We start from the raw sequence: 6,236 nt of genomic DNA, 5'->3' as shown, positions 1-6,236 counted from the left end.
AGAATTCCACGTGGGGCCTCCATTTCTTATTGAGTTACAGACCTCTTTCCTGGCTGAGCAACTCCAAAGGACCCTCCTGTAGCTTTGTTCTAATAGTTTCTATTCGGTGAGCACGGTTCTGCTAGGTCTGTTCATGACCCATTGGCTGACTTGGGCTAGTTCAGGTATCATAGGCTGAGCTTCTCTTGGTCTTGAACAAGGTCTATGGCAGATAAGGAATTAGGAGATAGAGGAGGCATGCTCTGAGTCATAGAGCAAGCACACAGGGGACAAGCTTGTAAAGCCAACACTGGCTTCTTCTGTTTCTTGGAGAAAAGAGGAAGGAAGTAAAGATATGCCTAAGAATGCATGATAATTGTATCCTTTATGTGACACAGCCACACAGAAAGTCTGTATACCATCTCCTTCCTGACCCCTTGGTCCCATTTGCATTCCTCAATATTACAGCATTTAAATCCTTGTTCTGTAACTGTGTTTTTACTTATCTGTGAACTTCCTGAGGCTAAGGATGAGTCCAAATTCTAATTTCTTAGCCTCAGCATTTGTCATAGCGACTGAAACTCTATAGCTATCCAGTTAATGTTATTGTACTAATGAATGAATGATTATTGTACCTTCCCTTGACTGTGTAATTGTTCTGTGTTGAGCCCTGTGCTAAGATCTTCACATACTTTGTATAATTAAATCATCACAACAGCACTATGAAGTTGAAGTTATTATGCATATTTTATTGCTGGTGAAACTAGGAATAAATGAAGTTAAATGAATTCCCTAAAATCATATGGCTTGTAAATGGCACATTTGAAAATAATGCCAAAGTGTGCCTGAATCTGAATTCTACTACTCTGACCCGTTATTCTGTATCACCCACTACCCACTACTAATCTCACCTCCAACCAAAGTCAGGTCTACAGCTAGGAGGGTAGGTAATGTAATGTCATGAAATGGTCTTTACAGAGTAAAAAGCATGACTACACATTCAGCATGTAAAATATACTGTACCTAAAAATTCCAGGATATTTTCAGCTATTATAAAAGATGAATAGTCATAGACAAGAAGAGTATTTAAAATATATTATTAAGTAATAAATAGCTAATTTAAAACAATATGCCCTGTCTATGGCCATGCCACCCTTAACAAGCCCGATCCAGTCTGATCTCAGAAGCTAAGCAGGGTCGGGCCTGGTTAGCACTTGGATGGGAGACCACCTAGGAAGACAAGGTGCTGTAGGTATAAAAAATAAAAAATAAGAGATTATAAGCTAATAAGGTCCTTGCAATCTGTGAGGTCAACCAAGGGTTGCATCACCTGAAAAATTAAAAATAAATAAAAATAAAAACAATATGCCCTATCATGTATAATTATGACAGAAAAAAATCTAGAAGACAACATATGCTGAGGCATTATAATAATTATCAGGGGTCTTATGAATTTTCTCCTATTTTAGTTTATTTGTATTTTCTAATGTACCTGGGTATGAACCACCCTGACAGTCAGGGAATGAATATTGTTACACATCAGTTCATCACAAAGATTTCCATATTAGCAAAATGTTTATTTTCACATTCCTAGGCTTGACCTTCCTACATGGTCCAAGAATCTTCAGACTTACAGAGTTCTGTTTCCAACTGTGAGGCAGAGAAAGAGGAGACGCCCCGCGAGCACTGGTCAGTTTGCATTGTACCTGATGCTAAAACTCGGGCCTGCACAGCTTTATGCTTCCTCGTTGGTCTTCTCCCTGACCCGGATCCTCAACCTAGCCAAGGACATTCTTTGAGGAAGGTCAATCTTCTCTCTTCACAGAACCTCTCCTGGGGTACTCCACGTGTGGGTCTGGGCTCCGGTCACTAATCAGACTCCCATCTCTCAAGAGTGCCTCTTGGAGGTCTGGCTGTTTTTCCAATCAGTGCATCTCCCTGGGGACCACTGCAACACATCTGGGAGTGTCCACCAACTTTGAATCTCAAAAGGAAGCACCTAGAGCCTTGATCCCCTTCCTCCCAATGGCTCCTTGGCCCCTATGCAAATGAACTCACCTTCTCCAAAGCACCAGCCAAGCATATCAAAGGGGATCCCTAAGGGGCAGCCTCTTCAGGTGACAAAAGGCCCTCTTGTATTCTTTACAAAAGATGAAAAGTAGCCACTAAATCTTCCATTTGTATAACCTTCAAAGCAGGTTAAGTTACTCTTCCCTGAGAAAGAGATTTGCTCCAAGTCAGCTTGCTTCCAAACAAGGAAGATGCAACTCATAAACAGCAACGTCTTAAAAAGCTGACAGTTACCACTTCCAGTAAGTTTTCTACAAAGGACATGCATTGCTTTAATAAAAATGAGTTCCTCAGAGTTTATTCATGGGGAGATCATAGCCACAAAGAGAATTCAACAACCAAAAGTAATAAAAAAAAAAAATCATTTACCTGAATTACTCAAAAAGCATAAATGGGATCCAAACATGTAGTCCAGAAAGACTTTAAAAAAGAACTCTCTTTCTACACCTAGCCACAGCTGGAGCACCATCACCTGGCCCAGCACTGATTTTTTTCTCTCTCCCCCTTTTCTCCTTACCACAAATTCTGCTTACTTGATTCTCCAGAAAAAAAATCAAAAATTAAGCAGGAAAGTGTAGGATTTATTTTGGTGGTCTGGAGAAGGCTGAAAACGCTCCTATGTTATATACATATTTATTTATATATTTATATATTTATATATATATATATATATATATATACAGGAAAGTCCCCTCAATAACATTTTATAAAAAATATATAATTTATATATATAAAATATTATTTGGAGGGCTGTCTTGTCTAACCAAGCAAAGTCACCCACACAATATTGTGCAAAATTAGACAGCAATACTAGAGCTACCACTGCTGGGAGTAGGTGGAGGATGAGGTTGTTTAATGGAATTGCACAGGAAGTATAATATTATACAGTTTTCATCGCATGCATGCAGCATATGGGGGAATCCACTTTCAGCTCAGATCTCAATCAGCAAGTGTCTCTTCTCATTCAAGGCAATAACAGCCTCCTTCCTTTTGCACAGTATGGGGACTATTGCCACCAACCTGAGCATTCTGGTGGAAAAAAAGTCAAAATTAAAAATATGAGGACTTCTCACTGACAGGAACACAGAGAGACAACATTTGTGCTCGTTAGATTTCATTAAAGGGTTGCCTTCCGTGGAAATCAATGAAAAAATGACTAAATCCTTAACATTTCTCTTTGAACAAGTACAATTTGTTCTTAGAGCCTACAGTAAGAAGCCAATGTGGAAAACATAGATGATCCCTAAAACCTATAGAAGGGTCCACCTTAGGCCAGAACTGACAGTTATCACCAGCCCCTTCCAGAGGAGGAGTTATAGACAGATACCTATGTATCTTTTCTATTCATTTCTGTCAAGTGTGTATGGTAAATGATTCTTATTCAAGAATGAGGCTCCAGTCTTCACAAACCCTTCCCATGTATTACTTTGGAGCAACTGGTATACTCCAATGTTTTATCAACTGGTATCTGTTCTAATTGGACAGGGCTGATAGAGACCCACTGTTAGTTTTTTGGGTTTATTATTATTATTGTTATTGTTATTGTTACTCCTGATATGGATACCAGCCAAGATCAGTTAAGATTATAGTAAGGAAAACTAAGAGAAATAAAATCATTTATAGAATTCTTTGTTAATGAAACGTATCATAATATGGTTTAACTACTCATTATATAAACTCACTTGTTTCATTATTTAAAAAAAAAAATGTCAAAGGTGAGGTAGAAATGCTGTATCATAGGTGTGGTTTGGGTCACCTATCTCCTCTTGCCTTAAGCCATTATCTAAATCTGTATGTGGCATAAACTGTCACCTGCCTTCCTAATATCTGTTCTTCCTTTTTATCCTACATATTATTGAGAACAATAATGTGCCAAGCTCAAACGCTGCATTTCCTGAAGATGGGGGTAGCTAGTTGCACATAAATGGAAGTCATTTGATAGAGTTTCCAAGAAGTTATTATAGGACTTCCCTTTTGCTTTTAGCCCTTCCTCTGATTTGGTGCTTGGAATGTGCATATGATGGGTGGAGCCACCATGGCCACACTGACACCGTGAAGAGATTTTGAAGATGAAAGTCATATACTGCGACAAGTGGGACAGAAAGATAGCAGGAGCCTAAGTCCCTGTTGACACTTTAGCTACCAAAGCAGCTCCAGACAACTGATTGAGAGAAAAATAAATACCTATATGACAATCCCTTTATTTGAATTTTCTGTTACACGAGGACTTCATTATTTATATATCACATTATCCTTTAGATATTAAATGATAACAGTTCCCTTAAGTTATAAATCTTTCTACCAACTGGCAATTGACAATTAGAGAGATAAAATACATGGTATAGAATGTTAAATTTAATAATAATAATCATCTCATTTTGCAGATAAGAACATTGAAATCCAAAGACATGAAGTGACTTTCCCAAGTTCACCCAGCTCCTGAGCAAAATATTGAGAGTCAAAGCTAAATCTTCAATCTCCCAGCTCTGGTTACCTACAACCTACAACAGGGCCAACTTCCTGCAGCAAGCCTGAATAAATGCCCCTCTGTCAATGCCCAGAACAGCACATGTCTTTTTGGAACGAACTCCCATTTCCCTGCCACTGTCTCCCTCACAAAGTGATATCTGAGAGTGTCACAGGGTAGAATGCTAGCTCACTTCTGAAAAGGCACTTTTAGGTAAATAACAAATGCACAAATATGCAAGGCATGGTAAGAAGCTAGAAGGCAAAATTACTCCAAAACAAAGGTTAACAAACTAAGATCCCCAGGCTTAATCCAGCCCACTGCCAGTTTTGTAAATAAAGTTTTATTGGGACACAGACATGCACTGCAACAGCAGAGTTGAGTAGATGCCAAACAGACTTTATGGCCTGAGAAGCTGAAATTTTTATTATGTGGTTTTTACAGAAAAAGTTTGCTGACCCCTGATATAAAAGTATAAGTATACATCTCCCCTTGGCGATGCTCATCAACAATGACCATCAGCCCATCAAGGAACACCCACAAGCTTCAGAGGTGGCCACTGAAGGCCACATGGTCCCTCCATCCAACTCTAGGAGGCACAAGCAGGAGAGATACACACATACACACACATCATCTCTCAGCTGGTAACATTCAGACAATGCCTGCATAGTTAATGTTTGTGGTTTCCCCCACCCCCACCTTCTAATAAGAGAAAAACACAAACTATTAAACTACAACCAAAAGTCAATGAGACAGTTTAGTGACTGTGACAGGTCAAGTTATGAGAGAAATGCTTTCAGAATAATCTGCAGGATTCCAACCAATCAAACAGTGTGGATAAGGAACAATGGGATATCTGAAGAGCTAGAAAGGTCAGGGAAGACTAGGTAGATGATATTCAAAAGGAAATAAGTGAAATTGGAAAAGGTAGAGTATTTATAAGTGGGGCAGGAGAGACAGATGGACTGTCATGGAGGGTAAATTGCTCTGAGAGAGGATGAGAAATGTGCCAAGAGCCGAGAGGAAAATCAAATCCTGCACCCACCACGTGAGGTGGGGAAAGGAATAATAAAGACAAGTCTGCAAGCAAAATGATGTACAAATGGTATTTTTTTTCCCCAGAAATAGACTAATAAAATGCAGATGAAACCCATCAAATTGAAAAATGCTTTTCATCACTTGAAATGCCGCAGAAGCCAGTTAGAAAGGGCTTTGAATTCTGGCTCTATCGCTTATTAGAACATCCATATAAAAATAAATTTTACTAAGAAATTCTATAACTGATCATGCTTGCCTAGCTTGGCACACTATAGGCACCAGAATCTTGACTGACTCTGGTATTTATATCCGGGGCAATATTCAAAATATTTAATGATAGCTATGGCACGGGTCCTGACCAATTAGATCAGATGCCTACTGGTAAGCCATATAGGTGTGTACCAGCTGAGTATTAACCCTGACACATAGCAGTGCCTAGGGTAGATTTATAAAGAATGATTCAAGAATAAGAACTACTAGAATAAGAACTACTTACTACTTATATGTGTATCAAGTGAACTGGAAGGAGACATGAATCTGGTACCAGTCTATGCTTCTTTCCCAGGAAGGACCGGTGATAACTCTCAGTGTTAGCCTGGGATGGATCCATCTTCTTTCAGGTTTTGGAGATCTTCTCCATCATTTTCTAAGGTGGCCTCTTAACACAGGCCCTAATAACTAA

General features: G+C 39.0%; 1 pseudogene; it reads left to right on the top strand.

Annotated features, from left to right (window-relative positions):
• The first annotated feature begins 1,115 nt into the window (after window positions 1–1,115).
• On the top strand, window positions 1,116–1,234 carry LOC112473344 (annotated as a pseudogene).
• Window positions 1,235–6,236: the final 5,002 nt, after the last annotated feature.

The sequence above is a fragment of the Pteropus alecto genome, unplaced genomic scaffold (genome assembly GCF_000325575.1).
Source record: "Pteropus alecto unplaced genomic scaffold, ASM32557v1 scaffold98, whole genome shotgun sequence".
NCBI classification, from domain to species: domain Eukaryota; kingdom Metazoa; phylum Chordata; class Mammalia; order Chiroptera; family Pteropodidae; genus Pteropus; species Pteropus alecto.
This window is presented reverse-complemented; position numbering and strand designations above follow the sequence as displayed.